This window comes from Chiloscyllium punctatum, chromosome 47 (genome assembly GCF_047496795.1).
Source record: "Chiloscyllium punctatum isolate Juve2018m chromosome 47, sChiPun1.3, whole genome shotgun sequence".
Lineage (NCBI taxonomy): Eukaryota > Metazoa > Chordata > Chondrichthyes > Orectolobiformes > Hemiscylliidae > Chiloscyllium > Chiloscyllium punctatum.
The window spans coordinates 55,165,262-55,189,075 of NC_092785.1; the positions used below are offsets into that span (position 1 = coordinate 55,165,262).

Genomic DNA, 23,814 nt, shown 5'->3' on the forward strand with positions numbered 1-23,814 from the left:
TTACAAAACAACAAAGGAAACAGTTCTGTCAGAGTCAGTGAGAATTTCATATCGGAGATGAAATCAAATAGGAAGAAACGCTGAAATCAGTTGCCTTTGCCTGCTGAGACTCAGTACTACAAAATGATCCTTATTGAAACATAGAGGTATTTTCAAGGATTTAATAAGTTGGATGCAGAAAGTTTGTTTCTGTGACCAGAGCACCTCGTATCGAATGACTTGGAGATGCCGGTCTTGGACTGGGATATGCAAATTTGGAAATCACACAACCCCAGGTTATAGTTCAAAAGGTTTAATTGGAAGTACTAGCTTTCGGACCACTGCTCATTCATCAGGTGATTGTGGAGTACACAGTTGTAAGACACAGAATTTATAGCATATGTTTGCAGTGTGAACGTAACTGAAATTGTACATTGAAAAATACCTTGATTTTTTGCTCAGTCTCCGATCTGTTAGAATGACCATGTTCACTTCACTTCTTTCATATGCAAAGCGCAAAACTTTTTTATTTTAAAGTTTCATTCTCAGGTGAAGTTTAACAACTGGTGTCTGCCTCCGTGTGCTGCTGTCTGTTCCAAAATGTTTCGAATGATTCAAGTTTATAAAAATGAATTACCAGAGACTTTCATGGTTTCATGAAGTTTTTGAGCAAAGTACAATGTAACTCTGCAACTGCATATTCACCCCACAGACGGATATGTGTGTGTGTGTGTGTGTGTGTGTGTGTGTGTGTGTGTGTGTGTGTGTGTGTGTGAGTGTGTGTGTGTGTGCAGGACGGTCTCTGTTTGAAGATAGGACAATGGGATCACGTGTACTGTGACATGAACCCAATCACCATGGGTACCGAATTTAGTTATCAGTCTCTGTGGGGGCACTTTTAGCTGCTGCCTGTTCCGAAGACTGCCTTGGAGGATTGTCACCCGAAGATCCGAGGTCAAATGTCCTGGATCACTGAAGTGCTCTCCAACTGGGAAGGGGCACACCTGTCTGTTGATTGATGTGCAGCGCCCGTTCCATTGCTGCAGCCTCTGCGCAGATTCACCAATGTACCATGTCTTAAGGCATCCTTGTCTGCAGCATGTTGTTTTTTTTAGATTAGCGTCAGTCTAAACATTATGGCATGGACGCAGTACACAGGGACTAACACCTTCAACATATTATCTGTGCTGACACAAATTTGTAAACTCCACCTGAGAATGTAACTGTTAAAATAAAGTTTTCCGATTGACATAAGAAAGAAATGAACCTAACATAGTCATTCTAACAGATGGAAGACTTAACAAGCAATCAAGGTATTTTTCCAATGTATAATTTCAGTGACATTACACTGTAACCTTTCGCTATAAATTCTGTACCTTACCACTGTGTACTCCACAGCCACCTGATGAAGGAGCAGCTCTCCAAACGCTATTGCTTCCATTAACCCTGTTGGACTATAACCTGGTGTTGTGTGATTTTTAACTTTGTATTAGAATGCGGATCCCACAATTAAAATAGAGACGAAGGAGCATTTATTCTCTCAGACAGTTCCGTATCAGTGGACTTTCTTGTAGCAGACGGCGGTTGAGGAAGTGTCATTAGGTGTAATGAGGCTGAGATCGGCAGATCTTCAAACAGCAAAGACATCAAGCGTTATGGCGAAAGGCAAAAAATTGCAGTTCAAGGTTATCAGATCAGATATGAAACCATTCAATAGCGGAGTAGACTTTATGGTCTGAAGGGTGTCTATCTGTTCCTAAAATTGTTGGCCTTAATATGAAGCTGCAAAACCGACCTGAGTAAAATGTGCCAAATTTTAAAAAGCGTGGTTCCCCCGGAGCACTGAAACGAGGTGAAATGTACAAAGAACAACACACAAAGGGCAGACAATATTGGGTCATTGATCCGAAGTGATCAGTATACCAAGGTAAACAGGAAAACCGATATTCATTATCAACATTGAACCTGGCTCCACGAGGTATGTAGTTAACTCTCACAAACCAGTATTCTCCTTCCGTTTTCCAGACGCCCCCTCCGTTTTTGTTTTAAAATGATTGAATGTCAGGCAATTGCAGATGACATTGCTGATGTGGAACTGCAGCATATAGAACAGAGAACATTACAGCGCAGTACAGGCCCTTCGGCCCTCGATGTTGCGCGGCCCTGTCATACTAATCTGAAGTCCATTCCATCTACACAATTCCATGTACGTCCATATGCCTCTCCAATGACGACTAAAATGCACTTAATCTTGGCGAATCTACCACCGTTACAGGCAAAGCATTCCGTGCCCTAACTACTCTCTGAGTGAAGAAACTACCTCTGACATCTGTCTTATAACTATCTCCCCTCACTTTAAAGTTGTGGTCCTCGTGTTTGCCATCCCCATACTTGGAAAAAGACTCTCCCTGTCCACCCTACCTAAAACTCTGATTATCTTGTATATCTCTATTAAGTCGCCTCTCAGTCTTCTCTCCAACGAGGACAGCCTCAAGGCCCTCAGTCTTTCCTCATAATACATTCCTTCCATATCAGGCAACATGCTAGAAAATCCCCTCTGCGCCCTTTCCAAAGCGTCAACATCCTTCTTATAATGCGGTGACCAGAACTATTCACAATACTTCAAATGTGGCCGTACCAGATCTTTATACAGCTTCAGCATAACCTTCTGATTCCAGAACTCAATCCCTCTATTAATAAAGGCCAAAACACTGTTTTCCTTCTTAACAACCCTGTCAACCTGTGTGGCAACTTTCAGGGATCTGTGAACATGGACACCGAGATCTCTCTGCTCATCTGCACTTCCAAGAATCTTACCATTCGCCCAGTACTTTACATTCTGATTACTCCATCCAAAGTGTATCACCTCACACTTGTCCACATTAAACTCCATTTGCCACCTCTCAGCCCAGCTCTGCATCCTATCTATGTCTCTCTGCAACGTACTACATCCTTCGTCACTATCCACAACTCCACCGACCATAGTGTTGTCTGCAAATTTACTAACCCACCCTTCTAAGCCCTCATCCAGGTCATTTATAAAAATGACGAATAGCCCTGGAACCTACATCGACCCTTGCGGAATGCCGCTAGTAAATGGACACCAAGATGAACATGTTGCATGAACTACAACACTCTGTTTTCTTTGAGCGAGCCAATTACTGATCCAAACTGCTATGTCTCTCACAATCCCATTCCACCGCATTTTGTATAGTAGCCTACTGTGGGAAACTTATCGAACACCTTGCTGAAATCCATATACAGAACATCAACCTGCTTACTCTCATCCACCTGTTTGGTCACTTTGTCAAAAAACTCATAAGATACGTTAGGCACGACCTACTCTTTACAAAACCATGCTGACTGTCCCTGACCAGATTATTCTTTTCTAGATGATTATAAATCCTATTCTGATAATCTTTTCCAAAGCTTTAGCCACAATTGAAGTGAGACTCACTGGTCTGTAATTACCAGGGTTGTCTCTACTACCCTTCTTGAAAAAGGGAAACACATTTTCAATCCTCCAGTCCTCAGGCACTATTCCTGTAGATAATGGTGGTTTCTAGATCAATGGCACGGGCTCCGCAATCTCTTCCTTTGCTTCCCAGAGGATCCTAGGATAGATCCCATCTGGCCCAGAGGACTTGTCTATTTTCACACTCTACAGTGTTTCTAATATCTCTTCCTTGTGAACCTCAATCTCTTCGAGTCGAGATGCAAGTATCTCTGTATCTTCCTCGCCAACATTTTCATTTTATATAGTGAACACTGTCGAAAAGTATTTATTTAGTGTTGCCCATGTCTCCTCTGACTCCACACACAACTGCCCACTATTATTCTTGATTGGCCGTAATTTAACTCTCGTCATTCTTTTATTCCTGACATATCTATGGAAAGACTTAGGGTTAACCCTGATCCTATCCGCCAACAACTTCTAATGTCTCCTCCTGGCTCTCATGTCTCCTCCTGGCTCTTCTGAGCTCTCTTATAATGTCATGCAGGGAAACGATTCTGTCTGCTGCACAACATCATTCTGCTTCGAAATATCAGGCAGTATTTCATATTGGTTACTGTAAACGTTAACCTTTAACAAGCCATGAGAGTGAAATCACTGAATGCTCATCACTATACCACCAGGGAAGATTTCTGTTAAAATCACCCTGGACACCATGAGATTCGCCATTCTATTCTCCCATCCCTCTCTGCGTGATCCCCTCTGCCCGATTCCGGTCTTGTTGGTTGGTTTACAACACTGAGGCTATCCAATCATCTTTGCATTTCAGTTTCTAAAGGATGAGACCTTCTCTCTGAGCTGGCAATGTGCTTGCTCAGTGGCGATAACACTGTCCTTGTAAACTAGAAAAGTGCTTGAAATAGGCCATTCCTGTTTTTCATTCCAAGAACTTGAGGCAAAAAAGTTTGGCAGGACAGGAAATAGCGGGCGTGAGTAGTGATCTAGTTTGGCAACAAGAACGAGGTGAGGCAGTATAAACTACAGAGTAATGGGGAAACAATGGGCAAGGAACACTGGGACGGGAGGGGCTGAATGCTTCCTTTCTTTGCTGTAACCAGACATTGGTGTTGAACTCTGAAATGGGATAATATCAGACAAGTCGGTGAAATCTGCTTGTTTTCTCCCGAGGCCTGTGACACACTTGGGGAACTGTGTCTGCGTGCTTCAGTCTATGGTTAAAAATGGGGTTCAGTTCCCATCTCAAACTTTAATCCCACTTATTGTGTTTTACGAGATTAAAACGTTCCAGAGAAATTAGCCCTCACATGAAATGTAAGAGCATACAAGGTTACAGACCAAGTGTTGGGAAACGAGATGAAGGGACCCAGATCTGTGCTGTAAACACGCGATAATTCAATCATTTTTGAGGGGAAACATATCTGCAGTGACATAATTCCAAAAACTGTGTTATGAAGAAACGGTGCAACGGCTTCTGCCCTCATCCCTGGTGGTCTAGTGGTTAGTATTCAGCGCTTTAACTGAGTGGCCTGGGTTTCATTACCGTTTAGAAAATCAGGACTTCTTATTCCTGATGCAGAGAGCACAGCTCAACCAGGAATCTGTTTCATGCCTTAGATCAGTCAATACCCCAGCTCATCAAAGAAGGGAATAGTGCCTTCCCTCTCTCTGCACAGTCGGACCGTTAATCCTTCATTCTCCTCTGATTCCACTTCCCAAAAAGTTTCAAAATATTGTCAAAACTGAGTCTCAGCTATTTCTTTTCTGCCTTTTCATCCACCGGAGCTGCAGCGATTGAGTGCGTTGGTTTCTGAAAACGAAACGTACCCATGAGCAATGTATTGGGCTATTCCCGGATTGCCCTCACTGACAACGGTGGGACATGACTGATGTTGTCTATGATACGGAAGTGCCAGTGTTTGAGTTGAGTAGACAAAGTTAAAAATTACACAATATCAGGGCAGAGTCCAGCAGGTTTATTTGGAAGCACTAGCTGTTGGAGAGCCGCTCCTTCATCAGGTGGGTGTTTTACTGCAGAAGCTTGATGTTTGTGTCAATATGCGCGATCTTTTGGAAGATCATCTGGGCTTTAACCGACCGTTCGTGGTGTCGACTGTACCCATGACTTGGAGGTGTTGGTGTTGGACTGGGGTGGATACATTTAATAATCAGACAAAGCCATTTTCGATTCCAACAGTTGACAAACACCTGATGAAGAAGCAGTGCATGGAACACTGGTGCTTCCAAATACGTCTGTTCAATACCATCTGGTGCTGTGTGATTTTTACTCTGACAGCTCTTGACAATGTTTAACTGATCGAAGACAGTGAAAGAATTTTCGCTCGTGAAGATGAAAATTTCAAATATTATCCACCTCAGCATTACAAAAATGATTAGGTTGGATGTGTGATGAATCTCCACAATGCGCTTGCGCAAAGTAAAAGTTGAACTTACAACCGCCTGATCCGGAGCCAGCTCTCCGAATGGCTGTGCCAATGGCCAGATGCACAGCTGAGGTTTTACACGCTGCAGAGCTGTGGTGTTAACAAGGACATGAGCAAAAGCGGTAACAGTCACAAGGTGAACAAAGAACAAAGATAATCACCATCATTGATTCACTTCAAATTGTCCTCAAAAAAACGACCATTCACAATCTGATCAGCCAATCAATGAGGTCACTGCTGATCTTGGAAATTGCATCTGACTTTGCTACGTTTTCACCAAAATTTGAAGTAAACTCCATCCTAATCATAACATCGCATATTCCCATTAATTTTCACCTTTAGATTACGTTAGTGAGCTGACGGTATTTGATGGAAATGAGTGAAAACGTCCTTCCGGTGATGTAATCCAGTGCAGAGACGGCCAGAAATGAAAAGACAAAGACATGAAACATCACTCCCATTTCTCTCTGTACCAATGCGTTTTCCTGAGTTGAATATTTGCAGGACTTGACTTTACTATCTAAAGAATTAATTATTTTCCCGGGAAAGATTCTTCATAAATCAATTAACATCTGAGGTGTTGAAACATATTTTACTTAAGATTAAAATAGTTGAATATCCTTTCCCCCAGCCTAATGTCCCAATCCTCCCTCCTCTTCCATGTAAATACAAGCTGATCCAGGTGATGTTGGAGCTCCCAACCTGACGTTCCAATGCTCCTTGCTGCTCCATGTCAATAGAAGCGGCTCTACTTGAAGTTGGAGCTCCCAGTCTGATGTCCCAATGCTCCCTGCTCCATGTCAGTAGAAGTAGTGCAGTTCAGGTTAGACCTGCCACTCTGATGTCCAAATGCGCCCAGCTGCTAAATGTCATTAAACGCTGATCCTTGTGAGGTTGGAGCTCCCAGTCTGATGTCCCAATATTCCCTCCTCCATGTCAATAGAAGTGGTCCAGTTGAGGTTGGATCTAACACTCTGATGTCCCAATGCTCCCTGCTGCTACATGTCATTAAAAGCTGCTCGAGGTGAGAGTGGAGCTCCCAGAATGATCTCCCAAAGCTCCCTGCTCCAGGCCAACTGAAGCTGCTCCAATGAGGTTAGATCTTGCATTCGGATGTGCCAATGCTCCCTGCTGCTCCATGTCAATGGAAGTTGCTCCAGGTGTGGTTGGAACTCCCAGACGGATGCCACAATGCTCCCTGGTCCACGTCAAAAGACGCTGTTCCAGATGAAGTGGGAGCTCCCATCCCTGGCGGCGCACATACGTATATACCATCATAGAAATACTTGCCACTGAACATTTCCACCACTGGAACCATTGGTGGAATATCCACATCATGAGAAGCTAATATTATTTTTAGTCACCACCAAATCATTATTTCCAAAAGTAATTCTTTCTTAAACCTTACTTAGCATGTGCATACTGCAGTCAATCCAAAGTAAGATAATGGTGCTAATTGATCTATGCTTAATAAACATGTGTTGATCCTATTTTTCATGTTGAGTAACTGCGAGTTAGCAAGGACAATGTTTATATTGAAATCACACTTTTATTCCAGGTGAGAGAATGTGGTTTGCATTATTTAAAATGAACTTGTTCACTGTGTAAAATGACCAAATAAATCTCAATTTCAAAACAAAATTGGTAATGTTGTCATCTATCTTAAAATGTGATGTCTTCTTCTTTCAACCAGACGGGTATTATAACGAAAAGTCTATTAATGATATGCGTATAAAGACACTTTAAATCGCAAGGTTTGTGAAGGTTTGAAGCTCAGGTTGAGGTTTAGGGTTTAGGTTTGCTCGCTGAGCTGTAGGTTTGATAGACAGACATTTCATTACCTGGCTCAGTAACATCATTAGGGGCGATCTCCAAGTGAAGCGAAGCTGTTGTGTCTTGCTTTCTATTTATATCGTTCTCCTGGATGGGGTTCCTGGGGTTTGTGGTGACGTCATTTCTGGTATGTTTTCTGCGGGGATGATAGATTGCTTTTTGATCTATGTGTTTGTTTATGGCATTGTTGTTGGAGTGCCAGGCCTCTGGGAATTCTCTGGCGTGTCTTTGCTTAGACTGTCCCAGGATCAATGTTTTGGCCAAGTCGAACCGGACTACCAAAAATCCATAAACCAGGAGCCCCCTCAGACCCATAGTCTCATTACCCAGAGCACCAAATTACAGACTGGACAAAGAACTACACGCAAGACTGAAATACCTCATAGAAGATTCACAGCTCTCCATCCACTCCACCCAGGAATTCCTAAAAATCATCAAAAACACCAAAGTAGAGTAAGGGAAGCAATGGTCTCATTCGACATAATAGCACTGTTCACCTTCATCAACATCGACATGGCAAAGGAAACACACTTTTAGAAGAGACCATCACACACACCAACCACCATCAATCACATTACCAACGAAAACATCATGAAGCTTGTGGATCGGTGCCTCACCACCCACTACACTTTCAACAACATCGTCTACAAACAAACCCCCAATGGCCCACCCATAGGACCTCCGCTATCAGCATTCAGAGCTGAAGCGGTAATGCAAAGACTAGAACAAACAGCCCTAGAAACAATCAAACCAAAATCTGGGTCCGCTACGCAGATGACACCTTTGTCATCACAAAACGAAACAAGATAGTAAAGACATTTAACATCATCAACAACACTCTCACAGGCATAAAGTTCAACAAGGAAGAAGAAACCGACAACAAACTCGCATTCCTGAATGACACAGTAGAAAGAAAAGACAACGGAGAACTACAAACCTGTGCATACACAAAACCGACAAACACTGACCAAATACTTCACTCCACCAGCAATCATCCCATCACACGCAAACGAAGCTGCGTCAGAACAGTATTCCAACGAGCCACCAGACACTGCAGCACAGACGAACTTCGGAAAACAGAGGAAAACCACCTTTACAATGTATTCGAGAAGAACAGATACTCAAAAAATACAGTCCACACTTTCCTCAAGAACAAACCACGACAAGCAGACGAAACACAGCCAGGAACCATAACCACCTGTCCATACATCAAAGACGTTTCAGACATGACAGCCAGACTACGAAGACCCCTCGGAATCCTAGTAGCACACAAACCCACCAACACTCTCAAACAAAAACTAACAAACTTAAAAGAACCAGAACAATCCAAAGACAAAACCAACGTCATCTACAAAATTCCATGCAAGGACTGTCACAACTACTACGTAAGACAACAGGAAGAAAGTCACGACCTTCTCTCCCTCGTAGCCCTACATACGGATTAAAAATACCACGATTTCTACTGGGACAACACATCTATCCTGGGACAGGCTAATCAAAGACACGCCTGAGAATTCATAGAGGCCTGGCACTCCAACCACAACGCCATAAACAAACACATAGATCGAGATGCCAACTATCAACCCCTCAGAAAACGAACAGGAAATGACATCATCACAAACCCCAGGAACCCCATCGAGGAGAAAGATATAAATAGAAAGCAGGAGACAACAGATTCTCTTCACTTGGAGGTCACCACTGATGATGATGTTACCTAGCCAAGTAATGAAACGTCTGGATATCAAAGCTACAGCTGAGCAAGCAAACCTTCACCCTACATTTTAAATTATTTTTCATGTTTATGTTGCATGAATCTGCGGTCATTGATCCACAGTTTAGTTTCACTCCCTAAAGGTAACATGCTGATTTCTCCAGTTGTTAATAGTTCAATGTGATGCATCCACTGTGTGCATAACGAGAGGGAGCTTGCTCCCCACATCTTGTGTTTATCTGTGCCTTATGTCCAGCATTCATCAATGGCGAGAGCAAGGGGCGAGGGCGAGACCAATGTGTCAGCCTTTCCGTGCCCATGCACGGCACCAACATTGGCAATTCTCCACTGTGCATTTACAGCCAGTTCTCAGTGCCCCGACACCCACGCCCTGCCCCTTTGAAGTATCGGCATCATTTTGTGCTGTCTCGCTGTGCTCTTCTCACCAGGATGAATTACTTCTTCTCAATCTCCTTCTGATTTCATCTGACAAAACGTTCATTAAGAATTCCTTTGCATAAACATGCACTTCGCAGCTCGCGGTATTTGATTTTCCTGGATGTCTTTCATACGAAAAAACGTTCACAGCAACTTGATTTGCAAAAGGAAACCACGCTCCCTTTCAATATCCCAATGCAACCTACATTTCAACACAGTTCAGTCAACAGGCTCAAACCATTCCTGGAAATTTTGGAATAGCGTAAATGCATATAAACTGACCATTAGCGTTCCCATACGACAGCCGTGATCATCTGAAAACACCACCGTTGAATGCCGTTAATGACAGCGACGAGTGTGGGATTCGAACCCACGCGTGCAGAGCACAATGGATTAGCAGTCCATCGCCTTAACCTCGCGGTCACCTCGTCAGAGATGCACCAAAAGCTCTGACCTTATGAATAATTGAATTGGGTAAATTATGCAGAGCAGCAGATATTTCTCCCTGGTGTTGGTAAAATGATAAATAACATAGTACGGTTCCAAGAGTATGGTCTGACCCCTGGGTTGTGGGGCAATGCACTCCCACTGTCAGACAATGCACACAGTGATCTGAACAAAAATGAGGAAATGAATATGTAACAAGGTCTGTTGAATTCTGTGAAGATTTGAAGTCAACAGAATGAAGAACCCGAGACAGCAGAAGGTGTTCTTTCAATAAAGAGTTGAATAGAGCTCTTAAGGATAGTGGAATCAAGGGTTATGGGGATAAGGCAGGAACAGGATACAGATTGAGGATGTTCAGGCCATGATCATAATGAATGGTGGTGCTGGCTCGAAGGGCAGAATGACCTACTCCTGCACCTGCTGTCTATTGTCTATTAAATTGCCTGTGAGGAATTGTTTTCCAGACTGGAGGAGAGTGCATAGTGCTCAATGTCATTATTCGGAACACCTAACTTCCGCTCAGATGTTTTTGACACGCACTTGTGTACAGAACAGACATTTTCAAAATCCAAAATAAGGATAAACTGACAATTGAAGGCAACAATGCAAAAACCTTGATCTGTATCATTTTCCTGCACTGTGTGACACCAAGTCACTGTATGATCACAGCAACACAGTGAGCAAGTGTCAGAAGGAAAATGAGTGCAGTGCCAGTGCGCAAGCGGGGAGCAGCAGGTGACACACGGGGAAGTGCATTTCCCACCACAGGAACACTTCCCAAACAGCGGACTGCGGTGCAAGAATTCAGAGGGGGTTTACATTTTGAAATTTGATGCCAGAGACACAATGGAGACCTGTCATTGAGTCTGTTCAAGATGAAGATTTTAAGATTTCTACAGATGCAAAACAAAATAAAAAGCTCATGGGTTAGTGAAGGCAGAAGATGAAATTGTACATTTCATCAATCTACCCATCTTTACAATGAGTACCTCACCACTTTCCTCACTCAGGGACTGACCACTGGTGAAGATGATCATATAATCCCCGTTACTAGCCATGGAATCTGAGAAACTCTGTTTCCCAAACGTTAAGGTAAAACCAGGAAGTTGGAGGTAAGCATTAATGTGTTGCTCCTGTGCTGAAGGTGACCAGTACACGGTATCTCTGTTTCAGTTTGGTGAGGTGTGCTGTGCCGTAGGTTTAATTTTGAGCCTCACATGGAGCAGCTTCAATTTGTCGTCGTGTTGAGGGATACGGACAGAAGATGATATTGAGCAAAGCCAGGTTTATGGGAAAATACTCGTGTTTTTGGATTGAGAAACAACCTTTTCTGGATAATGACTCCTTGATCAACAAACATACTGCAAGTATCTAAAACGTGAAGAGACATGTGTGTAGAGAGAGCCGAAAGTGATTTTTCAGCAGATGGATAACGTTTCCCATGTGCACTGCGTTAAATTCCGGGAAAATAGATGTTGAACTGGTTTCATGTTTCACAGTTTGTTGCAAAAACACAAAGTTTGTTGCAATAATAAAAAAAAGAAATCACATAGGACCGTTTGAATATTGTATTGAACTGAATTTTGGTCTGAGCATATTTTATCTGAAATGGCGTGCTGCAGAGAAGTACAGAGGGTGAACAGTACAAAAGGACAGAGTCTTCTTGGTGGATTTCTTGGGTGGAGTTAAGAATGTACGAAATATACATAACATCATGTGAATGTGGTCAAATCTTTAAAGTAGGTGTTGCATCTCCAAGTGACGATTCAATTCCTACTCATCAGGATATAACTTCCGTCTGCAGTTATTTTAGGACATGAGCTCCATTTACAGAGTTTCACCTTGAATAATACGCCACAGTTTACCACTCCATGAACTTGTCATACTCAGTCTTATTCAGTTGTACGTGTTCATGAAATATCTTTGTGTCTGAAGTCAACAAATTCTAAATTGTCACGCAACCACACTGACTTTCACTCAATGGTATATTCTCTCCTTGTACGTTTGATCGTGCATTTTTTAAAACACTCTGAAGTCAGCTTCTACGTTTTATTTCTGGAAAGTCGTTCATGATTTTAAAAACTCTATTGAGTGGAAGAAACTCTCATCCAAACTTTTCTTCATCATTCACTAATGGTTTTCAAGCTCTAACTAAAGTTATCTGTTCACTAGAAAGAGGGACTTTCCCCGATTTACTCATTCAAACTTAGCGTTATTTGAAAATCTCATTTGTTTACAACAAACTTGCGTGGTTGTGCATCCAGCATTTCCAAATCTCGTGAATAAACTCCTCCATTCTTTCTATCATCCCGTTTGTATCCTTTCTGATATTGTTATGTCTCAGTAAACAACGTCACTTGGCTTTCTAATATCTTGCTATCCAGGAAACAGCGTCTGTGCCCTTTCTAAATTCTTCACATGTTTTTGGTGAAGAATGAGGACAAGGATTACACACAATGTTCCCACTGAGAGTGACAAAAAGATTTTACAGTTATGCTATGAACTCTTTGCTTTTTAAATATGACACCTCTATTTATAAACTCCAATAAGGTAAATTACTATCTATCCAGTTCATGAACATCGTCTCGATGGAGACGAGAATTTTCTATGTCTTCCTTTCTTCTTCCACGGAATGTCTGAAAGGTTTGTAAGGCCAACATCTAGAAATGCCCATGTCCTGAGTCAGTCTCAGCTATTTCTAAAGGCGACTGAAGTTCAAGTACTTCATAGGGTGTCTCCCATCATTCCAATGCAGACTGGTTCTGGACAGTAAATGCTATCACTAAAGGCCACCGTAAATCTGAAATCAACAGTTTTCGCATAGTAATTCTCGTAGCTATTGTGTATCGGATGTTCGTGTTCTTGTTCAATTTGTTCATCATTTCATGGGTCCCTGTGTTGAATTTTACTGAATGATTAATTAGTGAATGGAGACATTACCTTCACCACTCAGTCGAAACTCCATGGAACATTGAAAGAATTTACTCATACGCTTCCAGAGGACAGTCCTGCCATTACTGGGATGAATCAGTCAACATTCCCCACGTCTCCTCGAAGCCAAGGATTTCCTTGTCCATTTTAGCAGATCATTGCAGCACTGAATCCCATGTGCGCTTTCATTAAAACCAAAACAGTTGCAGCAAGACTTTAAAACTAAGAGTTTGCAATCTGCTTGCATTGGTTTTCCCAAAAATTACATTCCATATTATGGTATGTTTGTGGATGAAAGAACTTTCTGAATCTTGAGCAATTATATTTCAGTTTTGTCAAAACATTATCATTCGCTGTTCTCTCTTTCCCTTTCAGTTTCCCGTTTTATATCCCGTATTTTATCAGTTTATCTTAAGTTTTCAATATTTCAATCAATCTCGATCCTGATTACCAATCCGAGAGAATGCCACAATTTTGTCAATTTATATGCAGTGCAGCTGTAGGGCGCGGTGACCCAGTGGAAAGGCATTGGTCACGTGAACCAAATAAAAGTAGCCAGCTGGTGGAATCTGGCCGTTCCAGCACAGTTATATTTAAAACATTTAACGTAATCTTTAGCAAAATCATATTGGCAGAAAATAAGAAAACAAGATGAAAAAAATTGCTGATGCTGAAAATCAAACAAAAACAGCACACCTGTGATTTAACAGCAATTTCTTTTTCTGTGACAGATTGGCAGATTTTGTCGCAGTCCATGAGAACAGTGCTCAGTAGAATCAAACAGACAGCATGGACCTGGGAGTGTGAAATGAGACAGTAACAACGAATGAGTGGAGAGTGTTGTACTGGAAAAGCACAGCAGGTCAGGCAACATCCGAGGAGCAGAAGAATGGACGATTTAGGCATAAGCCATTCATCAGGAATTAGGCTTGTGAGTCGGGCAGAGTAACAAAGCTGAAGCCAGGTGCCAACTCGCAGGCACCTCCTCCTACTGAACCCGATCACAACCTCTCCTCCCCTCACCAAACTATCATCACCCAGACCATCCACAATCTCATCAGCTCTGGGCATCTCGCATCCACAACCTTCAACCTCATTGTCCGTGAACCGCAGAATTCCCGATTCTACCTCCTTCCTAAGATTCACAAACCTGACTGCCCCAGTCGACCTTCTCTCTCATCCTGAGCCTGTCCCATTCGAATAATCTCTTCCAACCTCGACACAATCCTCTCTCCCCAGTTTAGGAAATGCCCGCTCGTGACACATTCGTGACACCCCTATGCACTTCACCTCCTCCAAGAATTTCTTTTCACTGACCCACAACGCGTCATCTTCACCATGAACATCCAGTCCCTGTACAAATCCATCTGCGTGACAGAAGTCAGCAAGCCTTCCATTTCTTAATCTCACATCATCCCAACCAGTGCCTTTCCACCGACATCCTCATCCACCTGGCTGAACATGTCCTCACAATCAACAACTTCGCTTTCCAATTCTCCCACTTCCTCCATCGAAACTGGTAGCCATGCGCACCCGCATAGGACCTAGCTCTGCCTGCCTTTTTGTCAGATACGCGGAACTGTCCATTTTTCGCAGTTACACAGGCACCATCCTCCACCTGATCCTCCTCTACATTGATGAATGTTTGGGGCCACTTTGGTGCGCCAACGAGGAGGTTGAATTGCTCACTAACTTTACCAACACCTTCCACTCCGACCTCAAATTTATCAGATCATCTTTGCAACTTCCCTCACCTTCCTGGACCTCTCCATCACCGACTCTGGCGACTGACTAATTACAGACATATACTACAAGCCCTCCGACTCCCACATGTATCTAGACTACATCTCCTCCAACCCTATCTCGTGTAAGAACGCCATTCTTTATTCCCAATTCCTCCTCCTCCAGCACATCTGTTCCCAGGATGACCAATTACACCTCAGAAAGAGCCATTTGGTCTCCTTCTTCCACGATCACAAATTGCCTTCCCACCTGGTTGACAGCGCCCTCGATTTCATCACCTCTATTTCACACACCACCACCCTTGAAGCCACGCCTCTCAACGCAACAAGGACAGAACCACATGGTTCTCACCTTACATCCCATCAGACACCGCATAAACGCATCATATTCTGCCACTGATGCCATCTCCACACAGACACGACGACCAGACATATATTACGCTGCCCAGCCCTGCCAACATTCCGTCAAGACCATTCCCTCCATGACCCCCTCTTCAGGTCCACACATGCCCCCACCAGCCCACAACCCTCTCCTGGCACCTTTCACTGCCACCAAAGGAAGGGCGAAACAAGCACCCACATCAATCCCCTCACCTCAGCCAAGGCCGGAAGGGATCATTCCACATCCATTAGAAATTCACCTGTACAGCTACCAATGTCATCTACTGAATCCGTTGCGCCCAGTGTGGTCTCCTCTACATCAGGGAGACAGGAAAACTTCTTGCAGATCATTTCAGAGAACATCTCTGGGACACCCGCACCCACAAACTTCACCGTCCCATGGCTGACCACTTCAACTCCCCCTCCTACCCCATCAAAGACATACAGGTCTTGGAACTCCTCCACTGCCAAACCGTTACCACACAACGCCTGGAGGATGGACGCCACATATTCCGACTTGGGACCATAACACCACACGGGATAAATGTGAATTTGAACAGTTACCTCCTTTCCCCTCCCCCAAACCCAAGCCTTCAACTCGGCACCGCCCTCTCAACCCATTCCATCATTGCTATTTCTGACTTATTTTCTTCTCCCTCCTATTCTTCCATCTATTGCTTTCCAACTATTTCCCCTTAACCCCACACCATTTCCATTTATCTCTTAGCCCCGACTCACAAGCCTTATTCCAGATGAATTGCTTAAGCCTGAAACCTGATATCTCCAGCTCCTCGGATGCTACCTGATCTGCTGTGCTTTTCCAGCATCACACTACCAACTCTGATCTCCAGCATCTGCAGTCCTAACTTTATCCTTGGAATTATCAATGACCTTAGAGTGAAAATATCCCTCGCTTGCAGTGATCACAGTGTGACTGAGTTTTCCATTTATTTTGGGTGAGGGCAGGCTGGATCTGAGACGAGCGCTTACCATCTAAACAACCGGAATGATATCAGATAGCGAAGTTCGGGCGGGCTGAAGTGAAGTGGAACATTCTATCAGAAGATGGAACAGTACAATTGCATCACATCATCCAGACTGTAAAAGACAGGCAGAAGGACAAAATCAACATCAGTGCAGGCACAAGGACAGGTCAAGTGGAAAGGAGACAATACAACACACTGAAGTGCAGTGAAATTATTTCTGTGAAATGATTCGATATATAAGCTACACCTTTACATATGGACTGCCCTCACATTGGGAAAAGGAATTCCCTGCAGTATAATGGCGATATTGGCCTGCGACATCACAAAGTTGAGAGACACTGACATCGTTTCTTCTGTAGCAGCATGGCCGAGTAAAAGCATGATCGTCCCATCAACCACAATTCAATACTTCAAAGCTCTCCTCTGTGCTGTACAACTTATTTGCTGCTCCTGTCGTCAGATCTCAATCACTTCACTGTGTATCTTCTGCTTCCTGCTTCATGGAAACACTTGAAACGTGAACAAATCCACTTTCCACTTTCACTAATCTTTTGCAACTCCCGAGTTGGCACAGGTACGAGCGACCGCTTGGACTTCTCGAGCGCTCTCACTCTGGTATGATCTGAATGATAAAGTGGACTGTGTCTGATCTGCAGAATGTTCCCACTGGGACGGTGCTGTTTATCCCATCCTCGGGGACTGAGCTGTCTCTATTGGCAGAGTATTCAGCCATTTCCCTCCACTTGCAGGCATTATGAGGGGATGTAAGTGCGGATATGATCTGAAGCTTCCTCTCACGGGCACAGCCAGGTGCAAGAGCGCCGCTGGAACTTAGCGACATCGATTGCGAACTTCCTCCAAAAATAATTTATTTGAGAGAGAGAGAAAGGTGCTGAGCTGGTTGGAAAGAGAGAAATGGGCTGTGGACTCTCTTCCCTCAGTAGAATTCAAATAAGTGCATTTTTGTGTTGCCCATTTGATGTTCAGAATCAATCTTCGCAGAACATTCCAGCGGAAAGGCTTTTGTTTCAGAGGCGTCCGTTTCTTTGCTGCAATCGGGCATCAGTTAACATCTGAGTCCCAACTGTCCCTGATGAAGCGACTCCGAATGAAACCCTCACTCACTGAGGACCATCCCCACAGCCAGGAGCTGCGAGGCTTCAGAAAGGCCAAAGAGGAAGGGAGGATTAAAAAGAGCCATTATTTCTCCCTCAACGCCTCTGTCACAGCGACAGGGAGAGGGACGGCAGAGAGGTGTGACGTCATTCACGTGCCGACAGAAGCCGTTCAGCCCATCGAGTCCACGGTAAATCTCTGTCACTTGCTTCTCTCTGAGATTATTCATTATGCTTGTTCTAATAATAGGGAACTGTATCTATCTCGAAATGCTGTCTCCAACAGACTGAACTACATGTCATTCACGGCTGTTCATTTCACCGGAGGACCATGTTGTGCGACACAGCGTGTGGAATAACTGCAAGGCGGTAAAAACAATGACTGCAGATGCGGGAAACCAGATTCTGGATTAGTGGTGCAGGAAGAGCACAGCAGTTCAGGCAGCATCCGAGTAGCTTCGAAATCGAGGTTTCAGGCAGAATCCCTTCATCAGCAATTAACGCTGTGAGCCTGAAGTGTGGAGAGATACACTAGAGGAGGGTGGGGGTGGGGAGAAAGTTGCATGGAGTACAATGCATGATTGGGGGAGGGGATTAAGGTGAAAGGTCAGGGAGGAGAGGGTAGAGTGGATAGGTGGAAAAGGCGCTAGGCAGGTAGGACAATTCTGGACAAGTCATGCGGACAGTGCTGAGCTGGAAGTTTAGAACTAGGGTGAGGTGGGGGATGGGGAAATGAGGAAACTGTTGAAGTCCACATTGATGCCCTGGGGTTGAAGTGCTTCGAGGCGGAAGATGAGGCGTTCTTCCTCCAGGCGTCTAGTGATGAGGGAGTGGCGGTGAAGGAGACCCAGGACCTCCATGTATTCGGCAGGCTGGGAGGGGGAGTTGAAATGTTGGGCCACAGGGCGGTGTGGTTGATTGGTGCGGGTGTCCCGGAGATGTTCCTTAAAGCGCTCTGCTCGGAGGCGCCCAGTCTCCCCAATGTAGAGGAGACCGCATCGGGAGCAATGGATACAATAAATGATATTAGTGGATGTGCAAGTAAAACTTTATTGGATATGGAAGGCTCCTTTAGGGCCTTGGAGAGAGGTGAGGGAGGAGGTGTGGGCACAGGTTTTCCAGTTCCTGCGGTGGCAGAGAAAGTGTCAGGATTGGAGGGTGGGCTGTAGGGGGGCGTGGACCTGACCAGGTAGTCACGGAGGGAACGGTCTTTGTGGAAGGTGGAAAGGGGAGGGTTAGGGTTAGGAATATATATCCCTGGTGGTGGGGTCTGTTTGCAGGTGGCAGAAATTACAGCGGATGATTTGGTTTATGCGAAGGTTTGTAGGGTGGAAGGTGAGCACCAGGGGCGTTCTGTCCTTGTTACGGTTGGAGGGGTGGAGTCTGAGGGCGGAGGTGCGGGATGTAGACGAGATGCGTTGGAGGGCATCTTTAACCACGTGGGAAGGGAAATTGCGTTCTCTAAAGAAGGAGGCCTTCTAGTGTGTTTTGTGGCGGAACTGGTCCCCCTGGGAACAGGTCCGGCGGAGGCGGAGGAATTGGGAATACGGGATGGCATTTTTGCAAGAGGTAGGGTGGGAAGAGGTGAAATGCAAGAGGTAGGGTGGGAAGAGGTGTGCAAGAGGCAGGGTGGGAAGAGGTGTGCATCGGGTCAAATCCCCATCACATATGTGACTGTTGTTCTCATGTGTATTTTTTCTCTACGTGTGCTGAAGTAAGACAGTGAGGGAGCAATTACTGTTGTCAGACATACATGTAGGGGCGTATTAAAGACTGAAGTTGTGAGATTTGAGCAGTGTTTATTAACATAGACCATTCACTGTTCGAATCTCTTGCTCAGGAATTTTACAGAGAGCGAATTTGAGCAAAGGTTGAGCCGGGGCGTTTACCCCATGACGTAACACGAGTTTCTGCAGTTGCTTTGTTGTTCACCTAATTTTGTGTGTTTTGCATCATTGAGGATTTTGAAGTTGTCTCCTCGATACAAATTACCCGTACTTTTTCAACATTGTACAAAAGATCCAGTACAATAACAGTCGATGCTGATTCAGTCGACTTATCCAGATATTGACCCCTGGAAACAGCACTGTGCACTCTCCTCGAATCTGGAAAACAACTTCCTCACATATAATGTTTTATTCTCGCTCTCATGGCGCTTTTCATTCCATCGGCTTCTGTTTTTTCACAGAATCCGATTCAATCGATCTTGTCACTGTGTCATTTCTTTCCATGTGGTCAGCTCTTGTGAACAGAATATCACAGTGGGAGTGCCCTGGGCCCATAACCCAGAAGTCAGACCATACTCAGGGAACCGTATTCTGCTCTTGATCATTTCATGAACACCAGGGAGAAATATCTATGCTCTTCAAAATTTAATCACCTGTTTTAAGAAGCAAGATAAACAGTTCCTGCTTCCTGCTTTTGTTGCCAAACGGACCAAGATTTTAAATGCTGGAACAAGTCGAGACTGTCCGCTCTCCCACATCCAATTTATCCCCAGGGATGGTCTGAATCGCTTCCTTCTCTTCCCTGTCACTCTAGGATGAGGTGAGCTGTGTAATCTTTGATGTGAACTGGAGGCAACGTGGAAAAATGTATACACAGCAGCTGCGTGATCGATGGGACTCGCTGCAGTAACATCCCATGCTGATTCAGACAGCAGAAGCCTCCCTGTGACTTCGAGAAGCACAGACACTGTTCCTGAATAATGGGGAGACATTCACTCTTTCCTCGCAGTTCTGCATTTTCTCGCTCTCTCAGGTGGCATTATTTGGACAATGGTTCCAAAAAGATGATTTCTTGTGCATGCACGATCTCCCTTTTCTACACCTTTCCAGAATTCCCATACTTCCCACTTCCGCCAGATGCTTACCCCGCTCCACAAACTCTTGTTTGATAGGGAGCTGAAGACCACGTTCAAACTGCTGTCCACCAACACTGCGTGACAATGGAAAATGAGTTAGTCCAGTTCTCAATGAAGACCGCCCTGTTCCGGGAAAGCAGTTAGCACAGCCTCCTGGGAGAAGCGAGTCAGAATGGAAAGGAAATGTTAATAAGACTCTGTGCTTCTTTCACTCTGAAACAGCAGAAATAGCCTTAGTTAACCAACAAACTCACCTGATTTCTGGTTACCATGTCTGGCGCCGTTCTGGATCGTTTATCTCGGGTGTGATATTGCCTCAGACAGGTGACATACGTGCGAGAGCTCTCGGGTTCACATTGCGGATGAGCCTTGCAATTTTGCACACTACTCCATTTTTGACTGTGAAGATATGATTTTGATGAGATCGGTTTCAGATAAAGATTCCAAAGCTTGAAAACGTACACAAGCAAGTTCAAGAACTGCTTCTTCTCGGCCATTGCTGCTCTGAGAAATGGATTGTCTAACTTGAAAGAATGCTATCTTGCCAATGTGGATTTTGCTGAGCGCACGTCCGATACGGAGTAACCTGAATTCCTAAGTCTGGTCAAATTTTGCTTTCCTCACGCAGTGATCTGCATGTCCTTGATTAATATGATCCGCCTTTACCAATCGCAAACAACGCTTTCCACTGTACTTAGGTACATGTGACAATCAATCAATCAAAACACAGTCATTTCCTCGTTGCGTGGAGCTAGCAGAGTGAAGGTGGGCTGCATGGCATCAGTCTGCAGTGTGACACATTTTGTGATTCTGATTGCATTTGTAATTAAAACAGCAGAATTGGGGAAGTTACAGAGTGGTTATATTGACACAGCTGGGACACATCTGTGCCACAGTGTATCACACAATAACAGTGAAGATCTTTTGACGTCATCCTCGAAGGTACATGCTCCAAAAACCTGAAGACTGCGTGAAACTGCTGTGGTCAGCGATAACAGAACGGCCCAGAGGGATCGTGGTGAGCGCATAATCCAGAAATTAATGAATGAAAAGCATCCTCTGCTCGATGACAATTCCAGCTCTCAGTGTATGCACTGCAACTGCAAGAGTTTCACTATAACAGTGCTCCGTTCTTCACATTGCATATTGATGAGCCTTCTGCGTCAGTACACTCAATGGTATCTGAAATAGATGCACATTTATACATTTGAGGAAACCCACGTTTGAAGGTATGGAAGATTTGTTTTGCTGTTCTCTGTCGGTCTGTTATGTCCTGATTCGCAAAGTCATTTGCCTGAGCTGGGAATACACTGGCGAAGATGAGAAAAGTCAGTTGTAGCATGTACCATGCACATGACGCCTTGCAGTTATTCCCCACGCTGTGTCACACAGCAGGGTCCTCCAGTGAAATGAACAGCCGTGAATGACATGTGGTTCAGTCTGTTGGAGACAGCATTTCGACACAGATACACTTTCCTATTATTAGAACAAGCAGCACTGATGATGAATAACCTCAGAGAGAAGAAAGCGATAGAGAATTACCGTGGCCTCGATGGGCTGAACGGCTTCTGTCGGCACGTGAATGATGTCACACGTTTCTGCCGTCCCTCTCCCTGTCTCTGTGACAGAGTGGCTGAGGGAGAAATAATGGCTCGTTTTTAATGCTCCCTTCCTCTTTGGACTGCCTGCAGCCCCGCAGCTCCTGGCTGTGAGGATGGTTCTCAGTGAGTGAGGGTTTCATTCGGAGTCACGTCATCTAGGACAGTTGGGACTCAGATGTTAACTGATGCCCGATTGCAGCAAAGAAACCGACGCCTCTGAAACAAAAGCCTTTCTGCTGGAATGTTCTGCGAAGATTGATTCTGAACATCAAATGGGCAGCACAAAAATGCACTTATTTGAATTTTACTGAGGGAAGAGAGTTCACAGCGCATTTCTCTCTTTCCCACCAGCTCAGCACGATTCTCTCTCTCTCAAATAAATGATATTTGGAGGAAGTTCGCAATCAAAGTTGTTAAGTTCCAGCGGCGCTGTTGCACCTGGCTGTGCCCGTGAGAGGAAGCTTCAGAGCATATCCGCATTTACATCCCGTCATAATGCCTGCAAGTGGAGGGAAATGGCTGAAGACTCTGCCAATAGAGACAGCTCAGTCCCCGGGGATGGGATAAACAGCACCATCCCGCGTGGGGACATTCTGCAGATTAGACACAGTGTACTTTATCATTCAGATCATACCAGAGTGAGAACGCTCGAGAAGGCCAATCGGTCACTCGTACCTGTGCCAACTCGGAAGTTGCAAAAGATTAGTGAAAGTGGAAAGTGGATTTATTCACGTTTCAAGTGTTTCCATGAAGCAGGAAGCAGAAGAAGATACACAGTGAAGCGATTGAGATCTGACTACAGAAGCAGCAAACAAGTTGTACAGTGCAGAGGAGAGCTTTGAAGTACTGAATTCTGGTTGATGGGACGATCATGCTTTTACTCGGCCACGCTGCTACAGAAGAAACTATGTCAGTGTCTCTCAACATTGTGATGTCAACAGGCAAATGTCGCCGTAAAACTGCAGGGAATTCCTTTTTCCAATGTGATGGCAGTCCATATGTAAAGGTGTAGCTTATATATCGAATCCTTTCACATAAATAATTCCACTGCACCTCAGTGCGTTGTATTGTCTCCTTTCCACTTGACCTGTCATTGTGCTTATACTGAAGTTGATTTTCTCCTTCTGCATGTCTTTTACAGTCTGGGTGATGTGATGCAGTTGTACTGACCCATCTTCTGACAGAATTTTCCACTTCACTTCAGCCCACCCTAACTTCGCTATCTGATACCAGTCCCGTTGTTTAGATGTTAATCGCTCGTCTCAGATGCAGCCTGCCCTCACCCAAAATAAATGGAAAACTCAGTCACACTGTGATCACTGCAATCGAGGGATATCTGCACTCTCCGGTCATTGATAATTCCAAGGATAAAGTTAGGGCAGCAGATGCTGGAGATCAGAGTTGGTAGTGTGATGTTGGAAAAGCACAGCAGATCAGGTAACATCCGACCAGCAGGAGAATTCAGGTTTCAGGCTTAAGCCCTTCAGCAGGAATAAGGCTTGTGAGTCGGGACTGAGAAATAAATGGAAGTGGTGTGGGGTTAAGGGGAAATAGCTGGAAAGCAATAGATGGATGAATCGGAGGGAGAAGATAATAGGTTAGAAATGGCAGTGTTGGAATGGGTTGAGAGGGCGGTGCCGAGTTGAAGGCTTGTGCTTTTGGGAGGGGAAATGAAGTAACTGTCCAAATTCACATTTATCCCGTGTGGTGTTAGAGTCCCAAGGCGGAATGTGTAGTGTTCCTCCTACAGGCGGTGTGTGGTAACGGTTGGCAGTGGAGGACATCCAGGACCTGTATGTCTTTGATGGGGTAGGAGGGGGAGTTGAAGTGTTCAGCCACGGGACGGTGAAGTTTGTGGGTGCGGGTGTCCC

The 23,814-nt window shown here is 44.5% G+C and overlaps 1 long non-coding RNA gene and 1 other non-coding gene across 2 annotated transcripts in view; both read right to left on the reverse strand.

Annotated features, from left to right (window-relative positions):
• Positions 1 to 23,814, reverse strand: part of LOC140468632 (uncharacterized) — a 642,185-nt gene that overhangs the window by 446,703 nt on the left and 171,668 nt on the right. The window lies entirely within an intron of this gene.
• trnas-gcu (transfer RNA serine (anticodon GCU)) lies at positions 10,227 to 10,308 on the reverse strand. The gene has a single exon. It is a non-coding gene; the product is annotated as a tRNA-Ser (tRNA).